The sequence below is a fragment of the Ochotona curzoniae genome, unplaced genomic scaffold, assembly GCF_017591425.1.
Source record: "Ochotona curzoniae isolate NIBS_2020 unplaced genomic scaffold, NIBS_Ocur_1.0 scaffold_4506, whole genome shotgun sequence".
In the NCBI taxonomy this organism is placed as follows: domain Eukaryota; kingdom Metazoa; phylum Chordata; class Mammalia; order Lagomorpha; family Ochotonidae; genus Ochotona; species Ochotona curzoniae.
Window position 1 is genome coordinate 3,432,161 of NW_024467119.1, and position 16,943 is coordinate 3,449,103.

Sequence of the window (16,943 nt, forward strand, 5' to 3'; positions counted from 1 at the left end):
CATTCCAGACCCATTGAATGACAATATGCAGTTTTAACAAGATCCCCAGCTGACACACGGACACATTAACGTTTCAGAAACAGACTATTCATCCCCTGACATCAAGTGACTGTTCACTGATGGCAGGAGAGAGGATGATAAGCCTTGGCAGGAATCACTGGAAATAATTTGCAGCTGAGCTCCTTATCTTAATTTTGGATCTTGAAGGACAAGCAAGAGTTGGCCAGATATGAAAAGAGGGATACGTGGACTGCAGCGGGCAGCAACGAGGATGTGGAGAACCAGGGCTGACCCGGCTTTGTGGCTGCAAGGGTGGGTTGATGGGGAGACCAAAACCAGACAATGTATTTACTTTGAGGTACCTAAGGAAGTCAGCCAAGACTCTGAAGCCCACAGCACTTCTCAATGTGCTCTCTCCCCTGCATATTAAATCCCGGATGTGAAACAAGAACCATATTTTGTGTATAGATATGGAATGGAGAGCTCCAAGTGCAATCGGTGCCAATTCCATGGAGCTTACACTCAAGACATCCATCTGAGGCCTAGCTCCTAGGCTCTTACCCACAGCCCCTGAGTTTGCACAGAAGGAAAGGTGACTGCTCTCTTGCTCAACAGCCTGGGGATCCCTGATCCAGTGGGAAGGTTTACCTTAGCTGGGGCAGGGAGTGATTCAGAGGCTGGAGGCTCGGAGCTGACGGGTTAAGCAGCCCAGTGAGAGCCCTTGTGTGTAAGGTGAGTCACAGTGAGCAAAGCATCACCTACCTAAAGCAGAAGATGACAAACACATGATAAATGCTGTCATGAATTTAGTATCAACATGACTTAATGTAGTCAATGTATTTTAAATTTTTGTTACCACAGTATAGATTTATGTTTTCATAGATACAGTCTTGACAATACAACGGTACTTTCCTTCTTCATTCTTTCACTTCCTCCCTCTCCCTTTTTCAGTTCCGGGATATAACTCACTTTAATTTACAGCCCAAGGCTTCACTTCACGAAAAAGAGTTCAACAGGTAAAGTGTGAAACGCCCACAGTTCAGTGGGAATGCAGACAAGGGTTGTGAAATAGTCAGAGATGTCCGTTTTGCTTACGTAAGTAACTTTCAAGTCAATCACAGGTCATTGAAATTAGAATTGTATGTCATTCTTACCCACTGGTCTGACAAAGATACAAGAAAAGATTTGAAACTGCACTCTGCCAAGGTTTGAAAACAAAGCAATGTTTGAGTTGCAGAGCAACCCTGCCTGGGAAAAGCTCTCTTGCATAGCACAGACACCATCACTCCTCTTCCTATGAAGCAGTGGCTGCCCCTAGTCCCATTTTCCAGAAGAAATTGGAGGCTCTTACCTTCCGCTCATAAAACAACTTTCCAATCCTGGATCCATCACTACCACCTGATACCACACTCTCTAGAAAACGAACCTGATTGCATGCCTCGGTGCCTCCACCAGTAAATCCAGAAGACTTCCACATTGTACAGTGTTAACAGCACATATGCCATGGTGTTGTCCACAGTACTTAAGCACGAACACGGTGGAAGGTGTCCTGCTGTTCTCCAGCCTGGGGAATGAACAGACTGGAGACTTAGACCAGGCACTTGGTCCCACAGGAAACTGCACAGCTGAAAGTTCCATACAGCTAATTAAATAACACTCCAGTACGCTTATTGTCCCCTGATATTGCAGGGGACAAGGCCTCCCCTGCCCCTGGGTTTATTGGGCTAATCTGCTGATGAAAGGACTTGTGATTTAATATTTCATGTCATTCAGGGGCCACCACAGTCATCCTCTCTCCAGCTAGTGAGGGTCTCCCTGGGCACCCCAGCACTCAATAGATACAACTGGGGAGAGGAGGCCACTTCCGTTAACAGTGTATTGATGAAGAGAAAGTGAAAGCACAGACTGTGACAGCTCCCAGAGACAAAGAGGTACAGAAACACAGCTTCTTTACTTCCTGTTAGCACTGAGAACTGAACTCTCCCAGAAGTTTTAACCTAAGAACTAGTCAAACATTAAATCTTGGATGCCTGGCTTTCAACAGACACTAAACTTGTATAGAAAAGCCAGGTTTTAAAAGAACTTCTGTAACCTAGTAGTGTCTACAGGCTCTGGTGAGCAACTCCAGGTGCTAATTCTTCCTAATTCGCTCATTTTCTCTGTCAAAAAGGGAGTTCGTATTATGGAGAGAAAAAATGTTCTACCCAGAGAAGGTAACAATAGACAATAATATAGTCCCCAACAGGCAATATTGGGAGAGACAAAACGATGCTAATAGAATAAAAAATGCTGTGTTGATTTTTTACATGATTTTCTTAAAACTCCTAAACCGTTCCAGTAGTGATTGCAGGGAAGTTGCTGTCAGCTCTTTCTGTGTGCATCCAGTGCACAAGTTGGACCCCACACTCACACAGCTTGCTACTCAAGCCTGAGGAGTCAGACGGGACAGTGCAGCTAGGATTTTCCTGGTCCCCGGGTGATTTTTTTCTAAAATATAAAAATTGTATTTCCACTCCATATCTTAATTTTACCAAGAGACGGAATTAACGTATCAACTCACCACCTACAGTGGCCTGCCTAATTCCTTCGGGGCCACAGTCAAGCAGGTGGCACCTGACTGATCAGGTTGTCGTTAGAAAGGGCCTGATGATTTTAACCCTACGCGATAACACCTTTCTGAGGCTTTTGTCTCACACAGGTACTTTGGCAACCAGAAATTTTCCTTTGTTTTTGGAGAAGTTTCTTTGAAAAGAGGTTTTAAAACATACAAGCACCCATGTGCACAGGTCTTTCTCCCCTTGTGGAGCCTCTTCCTGGGTTTAGGAAGGGAGTCACTTCTCTCTTCTTTTCAAATAAATCTTGCTTGGAAACTAGGGTTTGTCCACATGAAAATTCTTTCCTGCGAGACAAGGACGAGACAAGGACGGAGGGTGTCCACTGCCCCACAACACTGAAACGTCCTCTGAAGAGGTGAGCCAGACAGATCGTTACAAAGTTCACATCTTGCTACATCTCACAGTGTGGTTGCCTGATGGCCCACCACAAAAGCACGGCTGCCCCGCTAGGGAAGAAGCCTGCAAGTGGGTCAGCCATTTCATGGAGAGGATTCTGACGTTTGATTTTTTTGAGCATTTACCTTGTTTCCACAGAGGCAGTCACACGTGCGATGCAAGCCTCACACGAAGGTAGATGACAGGACTGATCCTATGGCAGACAGGGACAGCATCCGCGCCTGGCCGGCGTCTATTCCAGACCATTCCTGCCTACCCGACTATCCAATTGCAGTAGCCCAACCTCGGCGGTGATTCCTTTGCATTCCTGTCAGCGCGTGACTAGATCAATGGCTTCAGCCTGACACCTTTGGGTTATGCATAAAAGGAAAAGAGCGGGAAAAGAAGCAGCTCCTGAACAAAACCTAAAGCAAGCTTTGGTGATGTTGCCATGCGGAAGACAGGGACCACGGAATCCTCAAAGGGGCGTGAAAAGGCAAGGAACCATGTGAATGACAGCATTCCTAGCCGGCTTCCGCACTGATGAGTCAAGGGCTGGACTTCAGTGATGGCTACGTGGCAATCTTCAAGTTAAGCAAATTTGAGGCCGATCGCCTTATCCTTTTGACACTTAGATTTTTGTCTAAGCCTCTGCAATCAAGAAGGCTGTTTACAGCCTCATTTATGCAAATATCGATTATGGTGTAGTCTTAAGGGTCTTCATTGAACATCTGCAAAATGAACGGAAAGCAGACAAATAGTACCGTCTGTGGATACCCCAGGCTTCTACCGGAAGTAGATAAATGCCCCGAATGTGTAATGTGCTAAGAAGGAAAAGAGACTGGCTTCCACCAGAGGCAGCCAAATGATGGCAGGGTTTCAGGAGAAAGTCATTGTTGAGGTGTTGTAAATCTTTCCATTGTGCTGGTAATTGCTACTAGGAGAGTGCCAGCACAGGCAGGGGATCTGGGCAAATAGGTCCCCTGGCGTGCTCTTACAGAAGCGGGCTGCTGGTGAGTTTTGGAGAGCCATGCTCCAGGAGTTGGAAGTCCCTTTTGGCTGTGTGGTTCTACGTGTCCGTAATTAAAAATCTAAAATTTTAAGGCCCTTCCAATTACAGGATAATTTCTATGAAAGCAATGTTTTGCAACTTTAAAGTTTCAGATGATAGGTTTGCAAGAGGGAAATTATGTCTATTATCTACTCTGTATCTAGGTGCTTGGCTTTCTCATTTAAGGTTCTGTTTCCATGGGAACAGCCCATGGGACAGGGTATGCTTATAAGAGAGATTTCTTTTGACAGCCCCCGTTCCTCTAAACATCCTTGCAACCAATACTAAGTGTTTAGAATCTTAATTTTCACCACTAGATTCATATTTATCGAGAGCATGGAGGCCCGCCACAGATTAATGAGGACACTTCATGATGAGACAACGAAACTTGGTGTTCATTTGTCCAGTGTCAGTCAGTGTCCCCAGCCACTGGGCACTGAGCCCAACTTGAAGAGTAACAAGAACCAGAAGGCACAGCTCCTGTCCAGCAGACACTTGGACTCTGCAGACGGCGTGGCTCATGAACAAGCACTGACAAGGGCTACCCTTACCGGGGCTAACGAACAATGCACGCATAGAATAGCAGAACAACATTCCTGGAGCCACCAGCTCAGGGGAGTGCTGATAACAGCCAGTGTTTGCAAAAATAGAAGGAAACCCAGAGCTGGCAGTAGCTTTGTGGAAAGCATATGAATAATCCCTCACACACCAGATCCTTTGATCCAGAGGTTCCGCTGCTAAAAATGACTACAAATGTGAAAACGTTACATACAAATATGTCTGTAGTAGCACTGCTTTTAATCATGGCGTGCTAGAAAAAAAATTATTCAACAGTGACAGAATGAGTATACTCCCTTGACAAAGCTGCATTTAGGCATGAAAATAATATTCATGAAGATTATAAATAAAAAATGGAGAATTCCTTCTTAGGTCAAATCTAAAGAGAATTTGTGTGCCATTTGACAGTTACCACGAAAAAAATTTTGCATTTAAATACTGAACATTAACGTCTGAAAATATTAACAGGAGTCCTATTAGCACAGAAAAATCATGACAGAGTTTTCTCTCCACTTACATTTCCAACTTTCTTTAATAAATGTATTATCCCCTTTTTAAAACATTATCCCACAAAGCAAGACCAGAGAGTTTACGCCAAAAAGTCTCCTTTTTCCTTCTTACCTTTTAACACAAAAAGACTGAAGAACATATTATATCTACAAAACAGAAAGTAGATGAAAAATAGATATAAAATAACAATAGAGCCACGGCTCTTTTCGAAACTGCGATGTAGAATTGACTTCAAGATGTCAAAAATAGTTCAAGATCCCTGGCAATGATGCCTAGGGCCTGTTACAAGTCAGGATAAAACCAGTAATGAGACTACATCAAAGAGACCGTTGGATTCCAGAAATGTGTGAGACTATAGGAAGTGCATTCCAACACTGTAGGTCAGCGTGAAAACTTTCCTGCCAAGCCATGTGCTCCGTTTTCTGTAGCAGCCTAGCGGGTGAGGAGGGCTGCCTCTGCTGGGCCTGTCCCGGCAGAGCACGGTACGGGATTGATGCTTCAAGAAACTTCCTTTCTCCTTCTTCAAGGCTCTTGCCTTACGACTCATTTATCATTTTGAGGATTTCCTTAGTTACTGATTGTGAAGTTAGCTTAAATATGCATTGTTTATTCCTTTTGGCACCCCAGAACTTGAGCACTTCTCATGGAAAATTCCTAGTTAATAAAGCTTGTTGGGAGGCATAAAACTCCTGATGCAGGAAATGGCTTCCCTTGCAGCTTGGGCGCTGGCACAATCTTACGGCATGATTCACTTTACCTTGTCTGGCCATTATATAATTTATTCAATATTCTTGTTTTGAGTTTGATTTTTTTAAGTAGTTTATTTTTACATTATCTGAAATAGCAAAATATTACAAATGTTATAGATATTCAATAAAAAGAGACTATTAAATAAATTACAATATATTCATTCAGTGAACTACTGGAACCATTGAAAGTTGAATGTTTGACTTTTTGATTTTTTTTATTCATCCAACAGGTACAATTTTTCTCTATTTTATATACATAGTTTTAAGAGCATTCTTTCCAACCTAAACTTCTTCCTTCCCTCACTGTCACCTCTTATCTTATTTTTCTATGAATTTTTACGATGACATACTTTCATCTCACCTTTTAGTCATAGTTTATCCCTCCACTAAATGCAAAAGTAAGTAAGAAGGAAGGGGGGAAAAGCATTAAACACTAACTAAATTTCAAAATGTCAATTTTGCTCATTTCCATTATATTTTTGTACTCTCTATTTTAGTAGTTAGGCACTGGCTTATTTCACTTAATATCCCGGAAATCTACCCAGAGGAAATGAATTCTGTGTATGGAAATGTTATTTCTGCTCACATACTTTTCAACTCACAATAGCTAAAATAGCTAAAACAGGAAATTAGCCCAGATGTCTGTCAATTGGTACATGGAGAAACAAATCATGACAACATACATGATAGAACGCTACCACAAAAATCCCGTCCTTCTCCAACAAAATGGGTGCAATTGAATATCCAACATTCTTGAACTACTCATTCTTTCTCTTAAGTCTGCCAGTTAAATGGATTGTTTGTAACTAAAAATAATGAGTAATGTAAGAAATAATATTTTCCATCAAAATTCTATATTACTGCTTTAGCCTTTAAAAGTTTACCTTTCAATATCTTATGCTTTCAAACACATACTTAAAGTAAGACTAATTATTGAAGAAACCCAAGAGGTATTTCTTCTTTGGTTTTGACCAACTTATTTTTTAAATCTATTTGCTAAATTGTCTTTACATATTTTTGCTTAAGAGTTAGCAATAGATACGACTAAAATAGGCAGCTAACACAATTTGAGGAAACTTTAAATGCTGTAGAGGTTTTAATAGTAGTAACTTTTTAGACAGTAATAGGCATTTTAATGACAGATACTAAAATGCTAGAATATTAACATATATAGTGAATGAAAATGTCCGTGAACTAATGTCCAAATTATCTCTAACATTCAACACAATTCTAATAGCAGAATCTGAACCCTTCCCACTGCCTGACTTCGCATGGTCTGGTTCGTTGCCTAAGTCGGTAAATGGCCTAAATCATGTCGATTACATAATGTTAAATTTTCTGCTGAAACATGTCTTCTACACTCCTAGGCTTTTAATTTTGAGTGAGAAGATGTCACTCAGAAGAATGAGTAAATAACTGCTAGGGATGAGGGAGGCACATTACCTGGCCTGCAGGTCGAGACTCAAATGAAAAAAAAATTATTTAGAAAAAAATGCCAACCCACAGTAAGCTTAGAAAGATTGAAAAAAAAAAAATGTAAGCTGAGGCTGCGTGAATGGAGAATACTCGAAGTACAGTTTCACGGCTGGCGGAGCCAGTTTTTCTTCCCAAGATTGAATGGACCAAAGGTATAATAAGAACACGTAATGCACAGATCCACAAACACAAGCATGTTAATAAACACCCACAGGCCACACATACATAGATAGATAAATGATCAGATTTGCAGGCCTCCCAGCTGTGGAAGGCATGTGAACTAATCCTGAAAGACAGCATCATTACACTGCCTTGAGTGCCCAATACAGTAAGTTAACTGTGTGCACACTAACGAAGGAACACCGGAGGTGACCAGTCCAGCTTGCAGCCTCTCCAAGCAGCCGGTGACTGCCCACACCAGGTCACGAATGGGAGGCATACATCGTTTCTTACCAGTGGGGTGGTGGGGGAAATGCCTGGAATCAGAAGAGCACTCCACAGTAGCTACCGTGCCTTTCAAAAAATTGGTACTAACCTAGGTTCTTTGACCAGAATGTGGGCATGAGAAAACCAGTGCCAGAACAGGTCGTTGCAGCAACAAGGTCATGATATTCTAGGTTTGTGTTCCTCTCCGCTTTCACAGATAGCTGCTCGGGCTCCGTTCTCAGCGTTTCTCTGACAAAGGGCTCTCCAGCCACACGCTCTGAATCAGGACACGGACTACGTCTGGTTGAGGCAGCTGGACAAGTGCACAATCCTTCTAAAACATCCTACTCGGAGAGGAAGAAGCAGCTCCACACCGAAGCAGGGACCTCTTTGCTTCTCTACCGAACAGCGACTTAGTGGCGCGTCTCTTGCCGGCCACCGGCGCCTTGATATTGTACTCCTAGCATCTAGAATTGTGAACCAATACATTTCATTTCATTCTAAATGAATCAATCTGTGATATTCTCATAGAGCACAAATGGACTAAGACAGAAACTTATCATGCTTCAATATGTTCAACGTTTTTGTAAAACACATGAGAAATGTATCCACAAAAAAAAAAAATATGGAGTTCCTAAAGGTGTGGAACAATAGAATGATTTAGAATACGTATGCATTAAAATAATATCAGAAAATTTGGAACGCGATATGGACATACAAGTACAAGAAGCACACAGAATCTTTAGGAGACATGATCTGAAAAGATCTTTATCATGACAAAAAAGACTCAAACTTGCAAACACAAAATTTAAAAATCCTAAATTATACAAGAGACATTAGGGTATCTTTTAAAGGAATTCCTGTGAGAGGGACATATTTTTCTTGGAAACTTCATGCTGGACAGAATGCAGACACAGTCCAAGACCTAAAATAAAACAACTGCCAATCCAGAATCCTGTGCCTAGCGAAGCACTCATGCATCAATTAAAGTAAAATAAAGAACTTCTGAAAGAAACGAACAACAGCAAAACAACGAATTTCTTACTACCCAGTCAACCTTATGCATGATGCTTAATGATGTGCTATACACTGAAACAGAAAGATAGGAAGAGATTTTCTAAGCAAAAGAACAAAGGAAATCCAAAATAAACAACAGGAATGTATATGTAAAAAATTGCTGGGTCACATCATTACCTGTCAAAAATAGCTCTTAATGCAAATGTCCTTAATTCTCCGATTAAAAGATAAAGGTGGCTGGTGCCAGCACTGTGGCATAGTGAGCTAAGCCATTACCTACAAAGCTGACATCCCAAATAGGCTTGCTTGAAGTCCCAGCTTTGCTTCTGACGCAGCTCCCAGATACTGCACCTGTGAAAGCAGTGGGCTGGCCAGTCCTCAGGCCTGCTCCTACCTGGGAGAACCGGGGGAAGCACCTGGCTCCCGGCCCAGCCCTAGCCATTACTTCCACTTAGAGGGTAAACCAGTGGATGAAATCTGTCAGTCAATATTCTCTCTGTCATTGCGTGTGTGCGCGCGTGTGTGTGTGTGTGTAGGTGTATGAGATTGTCTCTAAATCTGCCTTCCCCAAATAAATAAAATGCATATTCAAAAAATATTGACAATGATACAAACCACAGAATGGATTTAAAAATGTAATCTATTTGCATGCTGCTTATAAAATCACACCTCATGGATGAAGGTATACATATATCAAAAGTGAAAAAATAGAAAAACAGAAATCAAAAATGAACAGTAATAACAATTAAATATTATACAAAAGAGATTTTTAGGCAAAATTTTCAAACAAAGGTCAATATGTAGTGATTTAGGGAGCAAGACAAAAGAAAGATGTCTTGATAGTAAATATGTATGAACCCAAAGCTAAGGCACCCACCTATTTAAAACAAATGCTACCAGATCTGAAGTGAGACATATGCTCAAATAAAGTACTAATGAGAGATTTCAACACCACACTTCCCTCAAAGATCAACTAAACAACAGCAACAAATGAACAGGAATCAACAGAGCCAACTTACACTACTGAATAAAAGAATCTGATTGATATCTGCAGAACGTTTCAACGCAAGGCTTCAGAATACACATTCGTTACAACGGGAGATGAAACATTCTCTAGAATATCCCACACGTTATACCATGAGACAGCTCTCAAAAAACAAAACATTTAAAAAAGAAAAAAGCTGAAAGCATACCGGTAGTGTATCTTTCCTGACCACAATGGAACAAACTTGAAATCAGCAATCTGAGAAATACTAGAAAACATGGGCATCTCCTCCGAGCTACAACAGCTGGCCGAAGGACGCAAAAGGGAAACCAAAGGGTTCTTAGGAATGAAGGAAACAGTAAAAGCAGTGTTAAGAGTAAAGATTATGGCAATCTGTGCCTGCATCAAAAATCAGGAATCAGTAAGTGACCTATCCATATACCCCACGGGCCTAGGAAAACATAAACAAATCAAACCCCAAATTAGTAGGAGGAAAAAAATTAAAATTAGAGGAAAATTAATAAAACTTGAATTAAAAAAAACAAAAAGAAGGTCAATTAATAAAAAGTTTTTAAAATTAATAACAAAATTATTGAACCATTGGCCCAATTAACTTAAAAAAACAAGAAATTCAAAGTAATAAAATCAGAAATGATATTTACAATGAACTCAACAAAAATAAAAGAACCATTAGAAATTACTACAAACACCTATATCCCAACAAATTGGACAATTCAGAATAAACTAATATGTTCTCAACCCACATAATTTACTAAATCCTAGGCATAAAGAAAAAGAAAACTTAAATATACCAATAACTAAGAAGAAGGTTAAATCAGTGATTGAGATACATCGAAAAAAGAAAATCCCAGTATCAGCTGGCTTCTTGGCTGAATTCTATGACACTTTTAAAGGAGAACTAACCTCCATTCTTCTTAAACCATTATAAACAACGAAAAGACAACAAATGCTCCCAAATCTTTCTATGAAATTGCCTTAATTCTAAAAACCAAATCAATAAAAAATCATGCACCATCACATTAAATAATTGAATAATGAAACAATGTGATTATCTTAACAGATACAAAAAAATAAATTGATAAAACACAACATCCTAGGGTTGGCACAGTACTTGCCTTGCATGCGCCAGAATCCCATGTGAGCACTGGTTCATACCCCTGTAGCCCCACTTCCCACCCAGCTCCCTGCTTGCGGCCTGGGAAAGCAGTCAAGGACGGCCCAAGGCCTTAGGATCCTGCACCAGCATGGGAGACCCAGAAGAAGCTCTGGGCTCCTGGCTTCAGATCGGCTCAGCTCTGGCCATTGCGGCTCACTTGGGGAGTGAATCATCAGATGGAAGATCTTTATCTCTGTCTCTCCCCCTCTCTGTATATCTGACTTTCCAATAAAAATAAGCAAATCCCTTAAAATCCTTTCATTTTTTTAAAAAATTAAGTGAATTGGGTAAAAGAGGACTACTCCTCAATACAATCAAGGCAATGCATGACAGACCCACTCCCACAGTAAAAAGGGAAGAGGTGCTAACATTTTCACTGGATTTGAAGCCAGAAAACAGTGGCTTTACTGTGGTATTCTTCAACACATTTAAACAAAAACTAACTCCAGTATTTTTCAAACTATTCAAAAATACTGAACTAGCCATCACTCTGCCACACCGTTCCTTCCTCTGATGCAAAACTGAACAAAGGCACAATGCAAAAAGAAAACTACAGACCTGTGTGCTTGTTGAACACAGATGCAAAACTACAGACCTGTGTGCTTGTTGAACACAGATGCAAAACTACAGACCTGTGTGCTTGTTGAACACAGATGCAAAACTACAGACCTGTGTGCTTGTTGAACACAGATGCAAAACTACAGACCTGTGTGCTTGTTGAACACAGATGCAAAACTACAGACCTGTGTGCTTGTTGAACACAGATGCAAAACTACAGACCTGTGTGCTTGTTGAACACAGATGCAAAACTTCTCAACAAAAGAGCAGCAAACCAAATCCAAAATCACATCAATGAGAGAACACATTACAATCAAGCAAGCTTTTTTTCCCCCAGAAATATAAGGATGGTTGAACATTCTCAAATCAGTAAAAGAAATCACACAGAAAGAATGAAGAGCAAAGCCATAAGGTCATTCCAATAGGTAGAAAAATCATTCCAAAATTGAAATGATCATTACAAAATTGAACATCTTCCATGTTAAAAGCCTCCAAACATGTACAGGAGGAATATATCTCAAAATTATAAAAGCAATTTAAGACAAACCAAGAGCCAATATTATGCTGAAAATATTTCTCCTGAGCTCTAAAGCCAAAAAAAAGAAAGAAAGAAAGAAAAGATGTCTGCTGCACTATCACCCAATGCAGCATTGAAAGCATTAGCAAGAGAAGCTAGAAAGAAATAAAGGAAATAAAATTTGAATACAAGGAAGTAGCAATTTATGTTTCAGATGACAGGAAAAAACTTGAAGAATTCACCAGAAAGCTGTTGGAACTAGTTCAGCAGAGGTTACAAAGTAAATGTATAAACAACAGAAGCTTTTCTAAATCATAATGCTGAATTTGCTGACACAGAACTTTTAAAATCCCATTTACAATAGTCAGCAAAAATTCAAATATTTAAGAATAAATTTCATCAAAGAAATAAAAGGCTTGTACAATAAAAACTACACAATATTGATAAAATAATTCTTTCATGGCAAAAAAAATGGAAGATATCTTTGTAGACTGTGAAAATTAGATAGAATGTTTAAATTACCTAAACAATCTAGAGTCAGTGCAGTCTTTATTAAAATACTGACATTCTTTACAGAATTAAAACTAACACATTTAAAATCCATAGGAAATCACAAAAGATCCAATATATCAAAAGTGCTAGTGAGAAAAAAATTCTTAATGAAACTGAAGACATCAGAGCACCTGAGTTCAAAGCATGCTGCAAAGCTACAATAACTAAAACAGCATGGTGCTGGTACAAAGAATGACACACAGATCAATGGAAAAGCATGGTGCTGGCACAAAGACTGAAACAGAGATCAATGGGACATCATGGTGTTGGTACAAACACTGGTACAATGATCAATGGAATAGCAGGGTGCTGGCACAAAGACAGACAGTGGAACTGCATGGGGTTGGTACAAAGAGTCACACAGAGATCAGTGGAACAATACAGTAATGGCAGAAAGACTGACACATACACCAATGGAACAGAATAAGGATCAAAGAAATTAATTCCCATAGTGAACTTAAGTGTTTTTTTTTTTAACTAAAATTCCCAGACCATATATTGAGAAAAGGATGACCTCTGCCAATAAGAGGTTGGAAGTATAAATGTAGAATAGTGAGATTATACTCTGCCTCTCAGCACGCACAGAAAATGACTACATAAACCAGAGGCAACCAAAACTTTGCCACCGTGAAGTTGCTGCAAGAAAACAGAAGAAAATCTTCAAGACATTGGACCAGGTGCTGTGTTCTTGCATAGCACCCACGAAGTGCAGGGAATAAAAGCCAAACCAGCAAAGTGAAATTATATCAAATTCAGCAATTCCAAAAACCAAAAAAGAGCCAATAAAATGGCAATAAAGATTAATATCCAGGATATATTAGCAACTTCTAAAGCCAACAATAAAAAGTGAAAACAGCCAGTCCAGTTAAGAAGTACTTGAAGAACCCAGATAGTTCTCATAAGAAGAAACTACAAGTGTCCAGAAAATGTAGATTTATAAAAATGCTCCTCATCATTATCCATCAGGCAGACATAAATCCAAACCACAATGAGGGGGGCTGGTGTTTTGGCTCAACAAGCCAATCCTCCATCTGCAGATCTGACATCCCCAAATGGGCACCAGTTCATGTCCTACTTGCTGCGCTTCTCATTCAGCTCCATGCTCTGGCCTGGGAAAGCAGTACAGGATGGGCCAACCCCCTGGGCCCCTGCACCCGTGTGGGAGACCCAGAAGAAGCCCCTGGTTCTTGGCTTCAGATCAGCTCAGATTCAGCTGTTGTATCTCTTTGAAAAGTGAACAGTGGGTGGAAGATATTTGTCTCTCTGTCTCTCCTTTTCTCTGTAAATCTGCCTTTGAAACAAAATAAATGAATGTTAAAAAATGTACAATGAGGTGTCACCTCACTCCTGTTCAAAAGGCAGAATAACAAATGTCTCTGAAGACACTGGAAGAAGGGTTTTACACAGTGTTGGTGTGGATGCAGGTTAGGGCAGCCATTGTGAAAAACAGTATGGAGATTTCCTTAAAATTGAAAGGACTTGCTATGTGATCCAGTAACCCCACTACTAGGTATAAACCCAGAAGACAGGAACACACGGCATCAAAGAGACACTGCACCCCAAGTTTATATCAGCACTGTTCACAACAGCCAAAAGATGGAGTCAACCAAGTCATCCGTCATCAGAGGAAAGGATAAAAACACGTGATATATACAAATGTAAGACAAATCAGCTACTAAAAAGCATGCTCTTCTATTACCGACCCAAATAGGTGCAACTGGAGGGCATCATGCTGGCTAGAATAAGTATACACAGGAAGATAAATGCTGCATGCTTTCCCTCTGGGAATTAATTTTTAAAAATAAAAAAGAAACAGGCAGGCACGGCAAAGCCAATTAACTCGCTGTTTCTGATGCCAGCATGGGTGTTAATTTGAGTCCCAGATGCTCCATTTCTGACACAATGTCCTACTAATGCACCTGGGAAAACAATGGGGGACATTGCAAATGCTTCGGCTGCTGTGCGCATGTAGGAGACGTGGAAGAAGTTCCTGGCTCCTGCACCATGGCTCTAGGCTCTGGATTCAGCCTGTCCCAATCCCAGCTTTTGTGGCTGTTTGTAAATTACACCACTGGGTGACAGATCTCCCCGCCACTCCCTCCCTCTCTCCCTCTCTCCCCCTCTCTCCCTTCCTCTGTACAGTGTAGTGCAACTCATCCAAATAAATATTCAAACATTACAAGTAAAAGCAAAGGAATATCTATGCACATCACAGCACTGCACATAGCTTTGTCAAACTTTACAACTTTGTCAAAAAATAAATGGAGATAGAGGGTATGCAGATGAAAGAGAAAACCCAGAAACCCAACACACTCTGGGTGAGAAAAACCTCAGTGAGTCTTTTGGAGGAAGATTTGCCATCAGCACTGACACAGAGCTGCAAGTGAGGTCATTGTCGGCTCCTCACAGGCTCTGGGAACCATTTCGGACGCTGCCATCAGTGCCATGGACGCTCTGAGCACTCCAAGGCTCCCGGGAGAATCAGTGCATCCTGGAAGCAGCAGGATGAGCTTCCAGATTAGCTCAGGTAAAGTCAAGGAGACTCCAACATTTACAGAGCAGATGGAGAGTACTGAGCAGGAAAGGAGCTCACTGCAAGACTGCACTCAGGTACCTTGGCTTGTTCACTTTTGCACTTGTCATCGAATCCAAACGGCTTCCTGCGGAGGCTTCTCTGTAACCTCTAACCCATAGTCCAACATCCTGGAGTTCTGAGACACTCCTGCGAACCAGCTGATATCCTTTATGTTCTTGTGAGAACGGGTTTGATAATATTCCTCCAGAGACCCTCACTTTCGACACTCCAAGAACGCTCTGTCTGGGCACGATGATTCTGACGTCATAAGCTACTTTGCTCTCCTTGCACTTGCCTAGTTCTTTCAGAGTATGTAGAAAACCTCTTCTTTTTCTGATTGCCTTCCCGCTGTCTCAACATCTTCCTCGAGCTACCCACAGTCTGTGAATTTCTTCTTCATTTACTATTCTGTCATCTGGCTCTGACCAAGGAGTCCTGGCTGTCTTCATTGAGGAGATGATAAGCAAATCTATGTGTTGAACCCAAAGTTCATTTTTCTACCACTCTGTATGTAAGTCTGGAGCTGAATACAGTGCAAAGGAACAAGGGAGGGGCAGACCAGTTTCTTCCCAAATCCTCACACATATGCAGCTTTCTTCCCTTAGATTTGAGAAAACCTCACACATCTCTGACAATAATAGCTTGTGATCTCCCTGAAATAGCAAGGACTTTAAAAAAGCATGTATTATTTTCTAAGTAGCTATGCGGCCTCAGGAAAAGGAGATCCATCTGGGAAAGGCACTTGCAGCAATGGTGAGGATCCTGTTTGGAGTGCCTGGGTTTCTTCCCAAGTCCTGCTCTGTCAGTGCAGATCCAGGGGGCAGCGGTGGTGTCCCAAGACTTTGGATCCTTTGCACAAGAAAGGCTCCTGGTTTCTGCCTGACACTACCTCAGGTGTTATAGGCAGCTGGGGAGTGAGGCAGAGCACAGGAAGTGTGTGTGTGTGTGTGTGTGTGTGTGTGTGTGTGTGTGTATTCCCCACATTCTCACTCATTCTTTCGGTCCCTGTCTTTCAAACAGAATCTTTATCTTTTTATAGGAGAGGTATCTGATTCACGTAATGTGTTATTATGAGAAATTAAGATGGTAGCTTCCTGGGAGTCTCCTCTACTGAGAAGGCAGTACTGTCATTTAGATGAGATAATAAGTGGAACTTTGGGACTAAAAAAAATATGGGTTTTTTAAAACAAGAGAGAAGACCAATTAATCAAAAATATCCCTACTCTATAAACACTTGCCTTAAGCCTCATTTGAGATTTTGTGTAGCTTGCACTGTATTTCACTTAGCAAGCAGGGTTTATCTCCAAATTGAATGTTAAAAAATTGATAATTCATGTAGAACCCAGGCATGAAATTGTTGTGATTTTCTTTGCCACATGCCAAGCACTAAGCCATAGAAACACCACGCTCCTGTGAGAGTGGAGAAGCGATGAGGGAGGAGAGCAGAAGCGGCACACTGCCCATGTCCTTAGAAACAGGCTCCGCCCAGCCTGGCATGATGACTCACCAGCTAGCACGTCCATCCTCTAGATTTTGGCATGAATTGCACTTAGACAAGAGCATCAATGCAGTCTGCAAATAAAAGCATTTGGAGCTTGGCGCTGTGACCTAGTGGCTAAAGTCCTTGCCTTGAAAGTGCCAGGATCCCGTTTGGGTGCTGGTTCAAATAGCAGAATCCCCACTTCCCATGCTTTGTGGCTTGGGAAAGCAGCTGAGGACAGACCAAAACCTTGGGATCCTGCACCAGCATGGGAGACCTGGAAGAAGTTCCTGGTTCCCGGCTTCGGATCAGCGCAGCACCA

At 41.2% G+C, this 16,943-nt stretch overlaps 1 pseudogene; it reads left to right on the forward strand.

Moving 5' to 3' along the window:
• The first annotated feature begins 10,039 nt into the window (after positions 1-10,039).
• The window catches only part of LOC121147264, a 130,199-nt pseudogene continuing 123,295 nt past the window's right edge, over positions 10,040-16,943 (forward strand).